The sequence below is a fragment of the Nicotiana sylvestris genome, chromosome 3 (assembly GCF_000393655.2).
Source record: "Nicotiana sylvestris chromosome 3, ASM39365v2, whole genome shotgun sequence".
In the NCBI taxonomy this organism is placed as follows: Eukaryota; Viridiplantae; Streptophyta; class Magnoliopsida; order Solanales; family Solanaceae; genus Nicotiana; species Nicotiana sylvestris.
Window position 1 is genome coordinate 137,799,229 of NC_091059.1, and position 18,914 is coordinate 137,818,142.

Consider the following 18,914-nt stretch of genomic DNA (forward strand, 5'->3'; position numbering starts at 1 on the left):
GAACAACGTCTTGGTAAGGTGGCCTAGCCGATCGAGCCGTGATCGGATGCAATGCTGTACACATGGTGGTATTGTGCTGATATTGAATTCTGGAAAATGAGAATGAGATTGTGATTGAGGTACATGTCTCAAATGAGGCAACCTAGCTGATCGGGTCGTGATCGGACTCCGCTCAAGAAAGCGGTGGTATTGTGAATGATGATGAACATTATTAAATGCCCCAAACTAAAGCTATAGAAATTATGTGAAAGTTATATGATTCTTTTGTTTGATGATGTGGTGTTCGGTTAAAACTTTTGATTGTCCCTTATGATTTCGTTGTTCTTGTATGATAGTTCTTTTTAATAAGATGGTGTTTAGTTATACATACTAGTGCTATTCAATGACACTAATGTCCCTTTTGCCGGTGGCGCTACGTCTTTAAATGAATGTAGGTGGTTCCATAGCAGGCAGTATTGGTCGTAACTAGTGACACATCTTCCTTTCAGCTAACTTGGTGATCCCCACTTCATTTCGGAGTCATGTACTGTTGTTTATCATGTACTTTGTATTTTGGGGTATAGCCGGAGCCTTGTTGCCTGCATTTTCATATTACTCTTCAGTTGTATTTAGAGGCTCCGTAGACAAGTTATGGGTGGTGTCGGGTATTAAAAATTTGAACTAAATATGTTGCTATTTGGCAGAATGTTTCTTTTGTATCTATTAATGGTAATAATTTGGTTAGTATGGTTGAACTGTTAATGAAAGACAAAGATAAAAATTGTCAATGTAATGCTCATAAAGTAGGATTTATGGAGTTCGTCTCCTTGTTATTCATAAATTAGTTTTGGGTAGAATGAAACCTAATAGGCTTGCTCAGTCAGGCTTGCTCGGTTGAGCGACAGTCTCGCCCTTCGGTTTTGGGGCGTGACAAACTTGGTATCAGAGCCTAAGGTTTTAAAGAGTCCTAGGATGTCTCGGAGCCGTGTCTAGTAGAGTCCTTCTTATCGGTGTGTTGTCGACCACATCTATAAGTTGGAGGCTATTTGGACATTTAGGAATTCCCCTTTTCTTTGATACTCCAGATCGTGCGATATAGCTCAAGATAGGGAGATGATTTCCTCTCTAAGTCTTATTCTCAAGATTAGTAATCTTGATACCATAATCCGCGAATTTGAAGCATGTAAGGAGGGATTCATCCCACCATTGAGTCCGAAGGAGATTGCCCAAAGGTTTGTTAAAAGAATGTATTGAGCCCTGAAGGGATTAGTAGAACCTGTCGCTAAGGAAGTTCTCATAAACATGGTCTTGATAAGCCACTGAATCACAAAACATTGCATGCATCTACTCCTTGAACGAGATCCATTATTTCATGAATCCACTCCGCCCGCAAATTTTCTTATATGCAATCTCTTATGACATTGAGCTCTATAATCATGTCCTTGAATTGAGTTGTAACTATATAATTACTACTTCTTACACGCCATTCTAAACTTTCAACAAGGGACTATACCCGAAGAAATTCTTACCCAATGAATGGATGGACAATTCTAATAGTTTCGCACAAAATTAAAAGATATTTTCTCTCGACCATTTATTCTTCTCTATTCAAAACCCTAGGCCATTTTTCTTTGAGTTTCTGCCTCAGTCTAAATGTTGACATAGTATCATAGTGAAGATCTTGCCTTGTGTCATCATCCTCTTTAGTTGGTAGTGCCCTCACTCTACTTTTTTAGACTTTCATTTTCGCCTAGTGATTGGAATTGGCGAGATTTTCATTTTCTTGGCGAGTTCTCCCTCTTCTCTTGCAAGTTATTTTCTGAATTTGGTCTGCTCAATTACTTTTGGTGACATTGCTAAATCTCCATCGAAGCTAGGGTTTGTCGAGTCTCTAGTTTTGCAGCTGGATCATGCTACTTATTCTTGTTGTTCATTTTATTCTTGAAGGTTGTCCTTCTTCTAGTTGTAAGGAAGATGAGTACTTTTGATCCTCTTTTGATTTGCATGATACTTGTTTGAGTGTATCTATGTGTTAATTGCTCAATTTTGTTACGAATCCAGCTGATTTTAATGTTAGTAGTGACTCCACTAGCCGTGAGGCTTTTGAGTTTACTCCTAGAAACCTCAAGTCCTCTTTTTATTAATTCCTCCAATATAGCTAGTCTTCCAATAGTTGTTGTCCTATTTTTCCTGTTCCAATTTTGGTGGTTGAAGGAAGATCATAATTGTGTCTTTGGCATCTAGAAAGAAAATTTTCTTTATCGATGGTAATCCACCAGAATCCCCTTGCCAATTCGGCTGAATCCAGACAATGGGATAGATGTAACAATACCTTTATTTTTGGGATATCTAGTTTTTGATCTTCTGATATTACTGGGATTTTCTGTATTCTGACATAACTAAACAAAGATATGAAATTATAGGTGGCAGAGGCAAGTCAATCCATCCTCTCACTTTAGCTATGAATCTGCTTCATTCACTATCAGTTATACTATCCCTACTCAATCCTATCCCTCTTAGAAGAATCCTTAAAGGTTAAACTTTTACCCAGAAAGAGTAGCTCTAATTTGGAAATACTTTAAGATATTTGGTCACTGCATTAATAAATTCCACAAATTACATGGGTTCCCACCTCACATCAAGTTCATCAAGGGTTGATAGCATGCCGCAATTGTTGCGATTGAATGATCTCCCTTCGATAATGGATTATCTACACATGTGCTAGTCTAACGATCTGCTTATCAGTCTAACTCTCGTCTTCTGGTTTTGGGTTGACCAAGGAGCAATACACCTAGTAACACATTCATATGTTAAAGCATTTCTCTCAGTCAAGTCTTATAGCATCTCCCAATTTGGCTGGTAATAACTGGTAGTGTAGAAGTGTGTTGTAGTGCTTCATTGTGAAGTAGAGTTGCTAAACATAATTGGATTTTTGAATTTTGGAGCTATACATCACATGACTACATATAAAGATATTCTTCCAAAAATTTAGCTTCTCGTAATCCCTTATATTGCCACCCTTCCTAGTGGTTACGATGTAAAGGTTACTTCTATAGGCTTTCTCACTTTCTTTTCATTTACCTTGCATCATGTGTCGTTTCTCCATATTTTTCAATACGATCTTATCTCATTTTCTCGACTAACTATCCAATTATATGATTCAATTCAATTCACCTCACTTTTATGTACTTTACAAGCCCTCTTTTCTAAAAAAACACTGGAAGTGGGTAAATTCCCCTTTACTATAGCCTTGTAATGTTTTCATCTCAGTTTAAGCTTGTTGGTTCCAAATGGTGCTCTTTAGTTTTGCTACCCTACTATCTATTTCATCTGATAACTCTCATTGTCAAATTCATTTACGCTTTATAGCATCAAATAGGAAGTCTTATAGCATCAAGGATGGGGACATATTCCTTTTGTTACAACAACAACAACAATGACCCAATGAAATCCCACTAGTGGGGTTTGGGGAGGGTAGTGTGTACGCATACCTTACACCTACCCCGAAGGAGTAGAGAGGATGTTTCTGAAAAATCCTCGGCTCAAGAAGACGAAAAGACAAAAGAAGACAATATTAGTAACACCACAAATATAATATGAAAAAAATACGAAAAATAGGAACAACATGAAATCAAGAAGAGTGATACAAAGCAAAAGCAAAATAGTATCCCTATCAAACTAGTCACATAAAGTTATGGCATAAGACAAGACTCAACTACCTCCTAACCTGCAACCCTAATACTCGAACTCTACATGTTCCTATCAAGTGCCATGTCCTTGAAAATCTAAAGACTCGCCATATCCTGCCTAATCATCTTCCCCCAATACTTCCTAGGCCGCCCCTACCTTTTCTCGTGCCCTCCACAACCAGCCATTCGCACCTCCTTACCGGAGCATTTGGGCTTCTCCTCTGAACATGCTCGAACCATCCGAGCCTTTCTTCCCGCATCTTTTCATCAATGGGAGTCATGCACACCTTTTCCCGAATATCATCATTCCTAATCTTATCCATCCTAATATGCCCGCACATCCACCTCAACATCCGCATTCCTGCTACCTTCATCTTATGGGTATGTGATTTTTTAACCGGCCAACACTCAGCCTCATACATCATGGCCGGCTTAACCACCGCTTTATAAAACTTACCTTTGAGTATCAGTGGCACTCTCTTGTCAGACAATACTCCAGATGCTAACCTCCACTTCATCCATCCTACCCCAATACGGTTTGTAACATCCTCGTCAATCTCCTCTCCCCCCTTGATAACCTACCCAAGGTACTTGAAGCTTTGAGATGACCTATGATTCAAGCCTCACATCCACACCCACATATTCCTTTTATTAGAATAAATAAATATTGATGGTATTCCTTATAGATGTTCTTCTAACAACCATTTACCTGCTCTGCTTGTCTCTGTGACTAGATAACCTAGGTTACTTTTCCCCGATAAATGCATTAAGACGTCTCATTCTTTCAAACTTATTCATGTGGGCACTTTGAGGCCTTGTTCTACACCAACTCGTAATGGTTTTAAGTACTTTCTCGCCATTGTTAACGATTTTCTAGGGCTACGTGGGCTTGTCTCATGGGTTCCAAAAGTAATTATTTCCCTTAAGTTCAAGCTTATATTGCCATGATTTCAAACCAAAGTGCGTCCCCTTTTCAAAAGTCTTAAATGGGTCAGATTGGATGGGTTACATGGCCTTCCGCTCACTCGGCTTCTAGGATTATTGGCAATGTCATTGTCTTGTGCGGGAAATTTTGCTACCCCGGGCATTCCACCTCCTTAAGGAGGATAGGAGTTTTAATTGCATTTCATCCCGGAGCGTTACGTCAACCGTTATAACCCCTCTAACCAATACATGATTTCACCCCTATGGTAGGATGTCCTAGCTATGTGGTTTCACTCGTGAAAGGTTGAGATTAGATGCCTTCAAATTTCTGCACATATCATGAGCATATTGATTTGGAATACAAGTTGTCATATATTTAGTTCTCTCATATAGGATCAATTATCAAGAAGGCTTAAGCTTTTTGAAATATGATAATCTCATAAGTGTTCAACTTCTTTTCATCCTTATTGGCTTGTGGCATAGATTCATTGTGTCAGTTAACATTAGGAGTGTAATTCAACTTTATGTATTTTAAAACCCATATCGTATTCAAGGTGCCAGAGTATTCTCATTCTTGATAAAATGATTTTTCCTACACTCTAGGAGACGACTGGGTCACGTACTTGAATATTCCTCCTTAATGATTCCTATTGCCAATGTACTAGTTACTCATATGCCTCATTTGTCTAATAATTGATATCGTCACAATGATTAACCATGTTAGTATTGTTAGTAGTAATCTTTGTGTCTCTTAGCATATAACCTCGTGAAATACTCTACTCAGCACATTAATGGGTTCCTGAATAATTCCAGCCTGATCTTGAACTCTGTTGCTCCTCATTGTATTAAATCTATTGGGTATTGAAGGTTCAAACATGTCAAAGAGGGAGCATCCCCGTGTGATCACATATATTCGATAGGTAATTTTTATGGTCAGTTCAAGATAGCACATCTTAGTGTAATCGTTGAAGATCATCAAAGGTTTAGTGTGGGTGTTCACGTAGAGATTTAGAATTTAGGAGGCCGAACAGGTTATTCCCAATATTTTCCCATGAAGATGTTATGTGAGTTGATAATGAAGGTTGCATAAGTGTATATCACATTAGGCCGCACTAGGAGTATGAAGTTTTCCCATAGTTGTTTCCCATATATTTTGTGTTTTCACATGTCTATGTCTAAGAAGGTAGTTGGAGATCCTTTGTGTATCATTTCGGTGGAAATTATTGAAGGTGAAGTTAATGGATAGTTAGCTTATGCGAGGTATCTAGCTATCATCCTTGTTAGATAAGTTTGGGGGTTAGGTTTGTTTCCGTGAATGTATTATGGCAAAGCATGTAAGTCGAGGAGGCCACCTTGAAGGCCGGAAGTGTCATGGAAAGAAAATATTTTCGCTTGATTGTGTAACAATTAGTTTCGACTTGAAAGGTACCTTATAGGTGTTATGATTTAAAAATGTGTAGCCCATGTTCAGGTATCATTATGATAATGTAGCGTTTGTAATGGTGAGATTAGTGTTACAGAAATATACATTGTGGTGCCTTGTCGAGTTGTGGATGAGTTTTTAGGATGTTTTGGGTGGTTCTCTGGCAGGTGGATAAGCCTAGTTACAAAGGAGACTCTGCCGAAATTTCTGAAATTTTTTGGAGTTAGTCAAAATTTAGGGACTTGAGGTAGGTAAGAAAAGAGATATATTATGTTAAGCATTTAGGGAGGACTCTGCTCCTCATTCGAGGACGAATGATCCTAAGCGGGGAGAATGTAAGGCCCCAAACAATTTCGCTAAGTAATTTAGGATTTCGTGGTGCCATATAGGTTAATTATAATATTTTATGTGCTATTAACATGATGGACATCAATTGGATTTTGTTAAATAAGTGTATAAGTCTTATAATAAGTAATGTGTGGTCTAATGAGAGGCCTAAGTCTAAGTCAAGTTAGAAAATTTCATAATGGGCTAAAATTTCAAATGAGTTCGCACAAGTCCACACTTTGGACTAGCATATCTAAATATATATATAAGGTTTTATGTGATGAAGAACCTATCATATTAAAGGTTTTTGAGTTTAGTTTCCAACGCTTAAAACCGTTCGTCATTTCGACATTCCTACACAAAGTTATGATCATATTACCAAAGGCTGGAAAAATGCGATCATGTGTCAGTTCTACGATCGCAAAACCATTATGTGGTCCACATAATTGATCTGCGACCGCGAATCTGGTAGCAAACTAGACCAGTGTAGCCCGGTTTTGGGCACCAGTTCCACAATGCATTTTGCAACCTACATTCCTGTTTTGCGGTCCATTATGAGACCGCAGACCCGATTTCGGAGGATTATTTTTCTTATTTTTATAACCCGAACCCATTTTAATAAATAGGCTTAGGGGCTTCATTTGGGGTCATTTTTCTACTGATTTTAGATAGAGTTGAGAGCATATAGAGAGAGAAAGAAGGATCCTAGCTTCATAATTACCCAAATCTTGCTCAAGTTTTCAAGAATCAAGGAAGATAACCACTTGATTGTCCTCCATCCGGGTAAGTCTTTCTTCCAAGATTTCATGTAAGAGGTTAAGAGTTCAAATATATTGTGGGGATTAGAAATAGGTCATGCATGTGGGACTAAGTTGTAGTTTGTGATATTAAAGAACTAATTTGGGTAGTTCCTATTAAAATTGGTTGAGGGAAGAAGGAATTTCCATTTTCAGACCTTGTAGACTACTTCATATGTTAGGTGTTTGATGAAATTCCTAAGAGAGTTATACCATGAGTAATCTTCCTAATTATTAATCGATTCCCGCATCCTTATAGATTGTTATTTCTAGAGGTATTGGTGGATTGTAGAAACTTAAGAAAAATCTCTATCGAGGTATGTATGTCTAAAACCCCCTCTTCTTAGAAATTGAGCTCCCATGGTGTCCCCGTATATGTTGTAAGTCCGGAATTCGATTTATGTAGTATTTATTATTTCAAAGGATTTAGTGTTGCAAGACTATATATGAAAGGTGTGTCTCAATGTGTTCAATGTGCTATTCTTGGTAAATTGGGGATATGTGAAGGATGTGAACTATATGCTAAATTATCTAGATTTCAAGTCAAGTTTAAATTGTGATTATTATACCGAATCAAGAATTCCTCTCTATGCTTACAACTTGAATTGCTCTTGTATGTGCCCATTATCTTAAATTGCAAGTTTGATATTGAAAGTGAAAGTGATGAGGAATGTGAGTTATGAAATGTGGCCTAGTGCCAGGAATGATGTGATAATTGTGGCCCCAAGTGCCGACGAACTTATATACATGAAATAAAGATTGAAATGAGATGAATAATGAGAAAGGAACAATGTCTTGATAAGGCGGCCTAGCCGATCAGGCCGTGATCGGACGTCATGCCGCACAGATAGTGGTATTGTGATGATATTGAATTCCGGAAAGTGAGAATGAGATTGTAATTGAGGTACATGTCTCAAATGAGGCAACCTATCCGATCGGGTCGTGATCAAACTCCACTCAAGAAAGCGGTGGTATTATGAATGATGATGAATAGTATTAAATGCCCCAAACTAAAGCTATGGATTTTAGGTGAAAGTTATATGATTCTTTTATTTGATGATGTGCTGTTCAGTTAAAGCTTTTGATTATCCCTTGTGATTTTCTTGTTCTTGTATGATAGTTCTTTCTAATAAGATGGTGTTTAGTTATACATACTAGTGCTATTCGACGGCACTAACATCCCTTTTTCTGGGGTGCTACGTCTTTAAATGGATGTAGATTGTTCCATAGCAGGCAGTGTTGGTCGCAACTAGTGACGCATCTTCCTTTCAACTAACTTGGTGAGCCTCACTTCATTTTGGGGTCTTGTACCATTGTTTATCATGTACTTTGTAATTTGAGGTATAGCCGGAGTCTTATTGCCGGCATTTCCATATTACTCTTCAGTTGTATTTAGAGGCTCCGTAGACAGGTTATGGGTGGTGTCGGGTATTGAAATTTTGAACTAGATATGTTGTTATTTGGCAGAATGTTTCCTTCGTATCTATTAATTGTAATAATTTGGTTAGTATAGTTGAACTGTTAATGAAAGACAAAGATAAAAATTGTCAATGTAATGCTCATAAAGTAGGATTTATGAGTTTATCTCCTTGTTATTCATAAATTAGTTTTGGGTAAAATGCAACCTAATCGGCTTGCTCAGTCGGGCTTGGTCGGTTGAGCGACGGTCACGCCCTTCGGTTTTGGGGCGTGACAGTATCCAGCGGCTTATGATCCTTAGACGATGTGGTTTTATGCTTGGGTCTCGTGTGGTGAGTCTAGGTTGAGGAATTGTGGTGTTGTAGCAAGAAGAAGTATCAAGTTGAAGGTAAATTAGAAGGAACTTGGATAGATGGGATAGCTTGGTAGTAGGTCGGATCGGCATGGTAAGGATATGATTAGTTCTTTAGATGCTTACAAGGTAATGAGTTTCTGCAGGTGTTTCGCGGTAATGCTCTTGGATTTTAGCGGCCTGCGTAGCTTGGTTGAGTTAGAAGAATTCAGTCCTGACGGTTTAATTTTGTGCAAATAGTATTCGGAGAGTTCTTGATGGTTTCTACCACGGTTAGAGATGTATATTTTCTACGAGCGTGAGGAGCATGGGATGTATAGCAATTTGCTTCTAGATGGGATCAATAGAAAGTTCTTGGCTACTTGAGTACGTAGTTGCTTGTGGCTCGAAAGGGATATGAAGTTCTCATGTTTATCCTAGGATGGTATGGTATATGCGGTATGCTGTGTAGGATTGAGATTTGCATGTGTAAGGTCACGACTCAGTTTTGAAAGGAAGGTCATAAAATTCTTAGGCAGCACGGGCAGCTTCAGATGATTAGGGAAATGATATTACTAATTAGTGTGGCTTGATGAGGGTATACATCTTTTAAAGGGCGATGTGTTTGAGTTGAGGATACTTCATTAGTATTGCGGCACTCTCTTATTGGATTGACTGCTGATATTCGAATTTTCTTGGTGGCACAGAAGAATTATAGGAGTACCTCTCGTGGGATGATTGGGTATTAGAGGTGTGTTGTATATTTGGATAGTGGAGTTGGGATCGGATATGGTTATTCATGTGCTGTATGGATTTGGAGACTGGGAGTTCTAATAAACAGGTTAGGTCGTGGTTGTGGACCGCGTATATCGGTCTTGTGCGGTAACTATTGGAGGTTTGGAGACCCGAGTGGATCCTTATTGCTTAGCATGCCAGATTTTGGTGTGATATTGGGTATGGACTGATTGTCTCCGTGTCGTGTTATTCTGGACTGTTGCGCTAAGGCAGTGGCGTTGGCTATGCCGGGAATGCCACGGATTGAGTAGTGAGGTTTGAAGGGTTATGTTCCTAGTAGGGTGATTTCATTTTTGAAGACCCAGCGGATGGTTGGGAAGGGTTGTCTTTATTATTTGACCTTCATGATGGATGTCAGTGCAGAGACTTCTACCATTGATTCTATTCCGATGGTGAGGGATTTTTCGGATGTGTTTCTTGCTGCTGAGCATATCGCCGGATAGGGTTGTTGATCTCGGTATTGATTTGGTGTCGGGCACCATATCGTATGGCACCGGCGGAGTTAAAGGAGTTGAAGGAGAAACTTCAGGAACTCCTTGAGAAGGGGTTCATTGGTAGGCCAATATGGATGTGTGTTCTAACTCGAGTCGGCTTGGTTGACTCCGAGTTGTATTATTGAGGGACGTGTTGATTCGATTGTTATTGAGCTTATTAGTGATCTAGGGATATCTATGAGTTACCTTTACATGTTGCGAGGCGTTAGGATTTGTTGGTTATAGGCACATGTGGTGCGGTTTTATTGGGGCCTCTTAGTGGAATTCGAGCGGGAAGATTATTGGGTATTGCTCGGCGGATGGCGTATCGGTTGTATCCTTTCGTGTTTGTGTAATATTATGTCAATTGCTTCGCCGTAGTTATGATTATTTGCTTTGGTTTTAGACATCAAATTGTGTGTGGTTGTCGATTTGAGCATAGTGACTTAAGGTTTTTCATGTGGACCAGTGTTTGGATGAGGTCGCGCTTTGGAGCGGAGCTATGTGGAGGTATGATCATACGGGATAAATTCATGTGTTCTGGTTCTACGACATGTGATGGGTTCCTAGCATTGTGTTGTGGTGGTACTGGTGAGCTTGCGGTACAACTCTCTCATTTGAGTCATTTTCATGATTTGAGTATGTTTGGATTGTTGCTTATTGGTGCGCGGATAGCACGAGTTGTGGCTTTAGATTGTATTGATGTGTCATGTCACCAGAGTAGTTGTGTTGGATTAGATGAGATCGTTGGGATCTATAATGAATACAAACGGGTTCGGTTTCAGCATGTTGGAAGGATAATATCGATGTTCGGCTTAGAAATTGCTATGGTCCTTGCCAAAAGAGAAGTGGCTTCACGAATGGTTTATCTGAGGAATGGTTATGACTTTCTACGTGTTTCATTTATCATTGGCAGTATACGAAAGTGTTGGAATGATGCTTTATTGGATAAGAGGCTTATTATCGATATTCGGTTGTTTTGAGCAACTGTTGTGATTAGAAGTTATCGCTACAAGTGTTTGAGTTATGTGGTATATCATGTAATTACATCTGAGGTTGCAGGTATGGTTTGTTACATCTTGTTCGGGCTTATTCAGAGTATAAATGTGAGATTCTAATCTTGTAGATGATTTCAGAAGCGGAAATGTAGTTCTTAAGTTTATGGACTAGGTTAGATTGTGAAATTTCAGTTACATCATGTTATCGGACCTATATGACATAGGGTGATGTGGGATCACCCCCAGGTATGTGCATAGTAAGGTTACACAGCGATTTGATGGTCTTCGGAATAACTCTAGGCACATTCGAGGACGAACGTATGTTTAAGTGGGGGAGGGTGTAACGACCCGAACGGTCGTTTTGTGTTTTTGCACTTCGCTCGCCAATTCTTGGGCATGACTAGCCCCGTATGATATATTATGACTTATGTAAATTTTCGGTTTGGTTTTTCAAGGTAATCGGAGTGGATTTGGAAGAGCACTTCTCAGTTTGAAGCTTAAAATTTGAAAGGTTTGACGAAGTTTTTGACTTGTTAGTATATGATCTTGGATTTGAATTTTTATGATTTAGTTAGCTCCGTTAGGTGATTTTGGACTTAGGAGCATGATCGAAATGTGTTTTGGAGGTCCGGAGAAGATTTAGGCTTGAATTGGCGAAATTGGAATTTTAGCGTTTTCCGATTGATGAGTGAGATTTTGATATAGGGGTCGGAATGGAATTTCAGAAATTGGAATAGGTACGTTGTGTCATTTGTGACGTGTATGCAAAATTTCAGTTCATTCAGACGAGGTTTGATAGACTTTTTGATTGAAAGTGAAATTTGAAAGTTTTAGGAATTCTTAGGCTTGAATCCGATGTAATTTTGGTGTTTTGATGTTGTCTTGAGCGTTTCGAAGGTTGGAACAAGTTTGAATGATGTTACGGGATATGTTGGCATATTTAATTGAGGTCCCGAGGGCCTCGGGTGAGTTTTGGGTGGTTAAACGGATCATTTCATGTTGGAAAAGGTTGTAGAAAAAATGTTGTTGGTGTTGCAGGTTTTTGACCTTTGCATTCGCGATGGATGTCCCGCGTTCACGAAGGGTTAGGATGTAAGGTAGTAGAGTTGGCCTTCGCATTCACAAAGGTGGTCCCTCGTTCACGAAGTGTTGAGGTCAATGGTCATCGCGTTCGCGAGGGCTTTACCGCGTTCACGTAGAGGAAGTGGAATAACTGGGACCCCAAGGCATTTGTTCTACACATTCGCATAGTAGAGGTCGCATTCACGAAGAGGTGAGTCAGTTTTGCATCGCGTTCACGAGAGGGTCCTCGCGTTCGCGTAGAAGGAATTTTGGTCAGTGAAGATTTGTGTTTCGCGAACACGAGGGTGTTTCCGCGTTCGCGATAAAGAAAATATCTGGGCAGACAGATTATATTTCGAAATCGATGGTTTAAGTCCAATATCACAAAAACCATTGGAGAGCTCGGGAGAAGGTGAAATTGGAGGAGATTTTCAGTGGAGCAATTGGGGTAAGTATTCTTCACTCATATTTGGTTTAATTCCATGATTTACTCTTGAATTTCATCATTTAATTTGAAAAACTAGAGTGGAAATTGGGGAAAAATGGAAGAAAAGTTTGAGAATTCTTTGGGGATTTGAATAGGCGTTTGATGTCGGATTTTGATAATTTTGGTATGTATAGACTCGTGAGTGGATAAGGATTCTATTGATGTAATTTTTATTGAATTCCGAGACATGGGCTCAGGGTCGGGTTTGGCCAATTTCAGGATTTTTGATGTAAATTGGTTATTTTTGAGTGGTCTTAGTTCCCTTAGCATATTTTGATGGTATAAATCTGTATTTGGTTAGATTTGGAGCATTTGGAGACCGAGTAGAGAGGCAAGGGCATCGCGGGCTAGAGTTTGGACCAGATTGAGGTAAGTAATGATTGTAAATGTTTGTCCTGAGGGATGAAACCCCGGGTTTCACATCGTTGTGCTACTTTGAGGTGACGCGCACGCTAGATGACAAGCGTGGGGTCATGCACCGTTGGAGATTGTCCATCCTGTATGACTGTTAAGTCGCATATTTGATCGAAAACTGTTTGATATCATTGTGTTTTGGAAATTATTACAATATTTTGGGTTGAATGCCATATTTGGGCTTCGTGGCAACTGTTTTGGACCCTTAGGGGATTTTTACTACTATTCCTCACTGTTTTAACTTCATATTTGTACCCAGTCATTCTGTATTCTACTATTTTCATAACTCAGCCATATTTACTCCATTTGATATTTTTTTATGATATTTTGTGTTGAGCATCATGTTTTACTGTTTCCCAATTGGCTTGAGAGATTTCTAACTGAGTGAGGCCGAGGGACTCTATTGTTAGGATGATGTGGGATCGGGCTGCGCGCCGCAGCAGTGTTGTATTGATTTATGATTATAAGGTCGAGGGTCTGATTTGTTACGCCACGAAGTGGCTTGTTATAAAGTCGAGTGCCTATTGATTATGCCATGAGATGGCTTGATATTGCACTTGGGCTGTAAGGAGCCCCTCCCGGAGTTTGTACACCCCCAGTGAGCGTGAGTACCCAATGTGAGTGATATGATATAGCCCGAGGGGCTGTTATTGTTTCATACTATTGCCCGAGGGGATCTTCTTGATTCATGTTATCCTGAGAGGCTGATTATGAGTGATTGTGAGGTAGCCCGAGGGGCTGGTTCTGTTGATATTATGCCGAGGAGCGTTTTATGTTGCATGTTTTTACCGAGGGGCTGTTTACATTTCTATCATTTTTACACACTTTTTTATCACTCGTTTGATACTATTAAAAGAAATTTTTTTTTAAAAGAAGAGGTTTTACTGAAACTGAGCTTGATTTACGAAGTAAATGATTTTTTGTATTGTTTTGGCAATGTATTGCATTTGTTGTAGCGTTCTGACGTGGCTTACGTGTTTTCTTACTGCTCAGCTTTCATTTACTTTTATTTGTTACTGAGTTGGCATACTCACATTACTCCCTGCACCTTGTGTGCAGATTTAGGTGTTTCTGGACCCGGTAGCGGGTATTGATTGCTCACTGGCAAAGTCATCGGAGTTAGCAGGGTAGCTGCCCGATGTTCGTAGCACTACTTTTCTCCCTCTTGTCTTCCTTAGACTGTATTTAGTACATTTTTAGGCTCTTCGATGAATTTAGACCTTAGTAGATGCTCGTGACTTGTGACACGCCGATGTCGGGCTTGTGTATTTATTCTGCACTATTAATTTAGACTTATATTATGAGATATTTGATTCATTAAAGTCTTAAAAATGATTATTATTGGTTAAATGGTTAATTCGGAAGTTGTGACGGCTAGCTTAGTTTCATGATAGGCGTCATCACGACCGGGTCGGTTTTAGGGTCATGACATGTTTACTCTCTTTAATTGGTGTGATCATGTTGACAATTTAGTTGTCTAGTGTACTTGGTTGATCCTAATGAGTATACACTTTGTCTCCAACTCGACTATGTCTTAATTGCTTCTTATCATGACTAGCTTGTTAAGTCTCTGAACTAGTAGACTCATGTTTGTTCTGTACAGTTGTTGCTCCATATTCTCTCTTAGACCTTATTATATGTTTGAACTCTCTATGTTCCCAACCCCCTTGACCCATATTTGTAAAGCTGGCTGCTGAATGGTTGTGATTCTAAGCATTCTAAGTCTGTGTTATTGTATCCTTACTCTTCTCAGAATTGATCTCAAAACTATTTTCAATCTTAGTATTTTCTCTAAACTGTGTCTATTCCTGAAAACCTTTTTCACTCCTGAAAGTTTACTTCAACACTGTTTTACTAAGCTCTTCCAAACTATGTCAAGCACTCTCACTTCTACTCTTAGATTATTTAAGTTCTGCCCCTCTTGTGTGTGTACTGCTTAGGGATCCTTGAGATCCCTCTAAAATCTGGCATACCAGGGCTGGCCCTTCCACACCACACATAACCGATCCATAGTTGAGAAAGGTCTTGGTGTGAGCACTGGCCGGGATCCTTGAGGTCCTTAGGGAACTCTGACACACCAATACACACTATTGGCTGTGAGATCTTTGGCATCTGAGACTGTATTGAAGGCCTGGCATCCCCAGGTTTACTTTGGGTCTGATTTAGGCTCCCTATAATACAGTTTCATTTACTTATGTACTTCATTTGATTCTGGTCTGTAATAATATTCTTTGTAAACAGATATTGCGGTAATTAGTAAAAAGGGGAGGGTTCATATATGATTTTTGTGGTGAAACCGGATAGAAATCATGCTTTTAGGCTTATATATGTTGATTCGTAGTAGAACTCATGCTTTAGGTTTATACTATGTTTACATTTCGCAATAGATATCATGCTTCTAGGTTTGCTATGACTATTTGTATTAAAAACAATGCCATAAACCTGCGCATTAGATATCCTGCCTTAGGATAATCATGTTTACTGCTTTGTATATTAGGAAATATGCTATAGTCATCATTTTATTTTTGATTATGCCTGAAGTCACAATCACTTAGAATCTCTATCATTAAACTACTGATGTAATCATACTTAATAAAATGACCATCTCTCTCTGTGCATTAGAAATCCTTCTTTAGAACTCTGTTTGCATTGGCTCTAAATCATGTCTACGTCGCTTAAATGAATAATTGTCTATAAAAAGGTTTAAAACAGTCCAACATATAGATATCATGTTCTAGTGTAAACATGCATGGAATCAGTTCTGTAACATTAATCGCCTAGATCAGCATGCCTATAGGACTTGATAACTTCAAGTTGTTATAATTAGTTCCCAGAATTATTGTTGCATACAAACCTACGTCTAGCAAGACTTAGGTAATTAATGGCCTAAAAACTGTAAATTATGCTCTATTTATGTGTGGAATTGTCCAGGTTTAACAGGCTTTAAAATCAGTAGGCAAACTGATTAGGATTCTGCCACTTCGCCTTAAAACAAATGCTGCATATTCTATGTTTATGGTATTCATCTAGATATCATGTCCTAGGGCCTTCTGAATTTCTTTAAAATCAATTGTTTGAGACGTGCTACGTATTTGTTTATGTGTAGAGGTAAACATGAGCCCCTAATTTCTTCCCGATTTGAAAGTCCTACGTGTTCTTTATTGTCGCTTAGATTTTACCTTTTAAAAACCTTAGGAGTGTCTAGAACTACCCAAGTAAAGAGGTCTTAAGCACCTCCAGGACCACGAGGAAAGGACGGGTAAAGCACGCTTAAAGTTTATTAATTAAACTCGCTTATATAACCACTAAGGGGAGGTTAATGGGTAGTAAAAGGATATGATAACCTGTGCACTAATGCCACGTGTAACCCCTCTAATTGAGGGAGGCTTACCGGGTATTGTACAGATATGATTCAATAGGCTAACCAACTTAGGACTTCCATTCCTTAATTTACGTATGTATGCTTAGACTCTCCAAACTTCCTTAATTATATATATGTGCTTAGACTGCATAAACTTCCCTTATTTGCAAATGTGTGCTTAGAATGCTTACCTATTAAATGACTAATTCACATAACTAAGTTCGGTCGGGACCCACCATTGTAGACCGTGAGGGGTGCCTAACACCTTCCCCACAAGGTTATTTCAATATCTTACCCTAATCTCTAGTAATATAACTGGTTACATGAGTTAATTGCTCTAGGTTCCCTAACGCACCTTAATTCGTTAGATGGCGACTCTTAAAATACCCAATTCCCAAAAGGAAACGAGTTCTTCCCAATGAATATCGAAACCCGAAATCCGCAAAGGAAAAAAGGGGGCGCGACATTACTAATCGTCAGAAATCCTGCCTATAGGACATTATCACTCGCTTTTAAAGTGTTAATATTAACTTTCAACACTCTTTCGTTTCCACTGTTAGAAAGCATGCCTATAGGATCAATCTGAGTAATTCGGAATGTCTTCCACGGCTATCGCTACTAATCACTGCTAGCTGCTGCACCTAGATATCATGTCTATAGGTTTAAACACTTATAATCTGTAATTTTAGTAATCAGTATGCAATACAAGATTCCCTAAAATATATAGTTATTCGGAAAGCATTCCCTTAAAATAGCACCTTGCATGCTTGAATTCTAAGGTCACATAGAAACCATATCTATAGGGCTTAATGATTTTAACTCAACTCAATTCTGAAACTGTCAAACGCCTAATTTATTTGTGTGCATTTGTTGTCTAAGTGTGGAGGCTAACTTGAGCCCTTAACTGCTTTTATGTGAAGTCCAACTTATTTTGTATGTCGCCTAGTTTTCTCATTTGGAGTAACCTAAGTTAGGTCTATAACCACCCAAAATAGAGGTTCAAATGCCTCCTGGACCATAGGCATGGGACGGGTAGTGCACGTATAGGGTACGAGTTATAATTGAACTAGTATGTTTTAGGTAACAACTTAAAAATAATAATCGGGTAGCAGAAGATGATACTATGTGCCCACTGAATAATACGAGTAACACCCTATCTGGAGGGAGTTACAAAGTATTATTTATGTTGTACGAGGTAATCCTTTAGGCTAAAAAACTTAGGACCCCCCCCCTTCTTTCTTTTCCTACTAGAATCAAAAATAGTTGTACCTTCTGTTCAAAACCTGTTTATAATAAAATTCTTAAATTTTTGTGCTCTCTCTTCGTTTATTTGATCACATAGACTAATTCATATAATTCGAGTTTGGCCTGGACCTACAGTTGTGGACCAAGAAGAGTGCCTAACACCTTCTTTTCAAGGTAATTTCGAGCCCTTACCTGATCTTTGGTGACGCAAACTGGTTAAACCTGAGTTATTTGCAAATAGGTGCCCTAAGTACCTCAAACCTGTTAGGTGGCGACTCTCAGTTTTAACACCTTCCTTAAAAGAGTTTTCACGTGTCGAAACCCGATTTCGTGAGAAAAAGAGGTGCGATAATTGGTGGTGCCACAAGTGTTGCTCCAACTATTGTACGAGCTACACCTCAACCTTTACCGCGGCCTTGACCTCTACCACAGCCCCGGCCTCTCGCAGCCCTAACTGGTGGAAGTGGTGGTTGAACATCCGATCCGGTAGTACGTGTCTTCACCATCTATGAGAGAATAGAATAATAGAAATTTAGTTTCCGGAATCAATGAGTTCGCACGAAAGAATACAAGAAAGTGAAATTTTTCTTAAGGGTTCTGCAGTCTCTCGATGATAAGGACAAATGTATCCGTACTGCTCCGCAAGAATCTATTAAACCTGCTCATGACTCATGAGACCTATGTAACCTAGGCTCTGATACCAACTTGTCACGACCCAAAATTCACATGTCGTGATGGCACCTATCTCAATACTAGGCAAGTCGACAATCTCAACAAAACATAATTTCTTTTTAATACTGAAAACATAATATTTGACATAAAACACATTCCCAAAACCCGGTGTCATTGAATACATGAGCATCTAAATGAAAATATAGTTTGACTGATACAAACACTGTCTGGATTATATATAACAATACAAATAACTGAAAGGAAAGAGAGTCAAGGTCTATGGATGCCAAGGCAGCTACCTCTATAGTCTCCAATAGATAATTCCTCAAAATTTATCAGCCACCATATCCGGAGGTACCTGGGTCTGCACACGAGGTGCAGGGTGTAGTATGAGTACAACCAACTAAATAAGTAACAAAACTAACCTTTGGGCTGAAAGTAGTGACAAGCTCAGCAGGTATAGTCCAGTATAGAAATAACAGTACATAAATGTAGTCATGCTTTCAAGTTCAACAGTT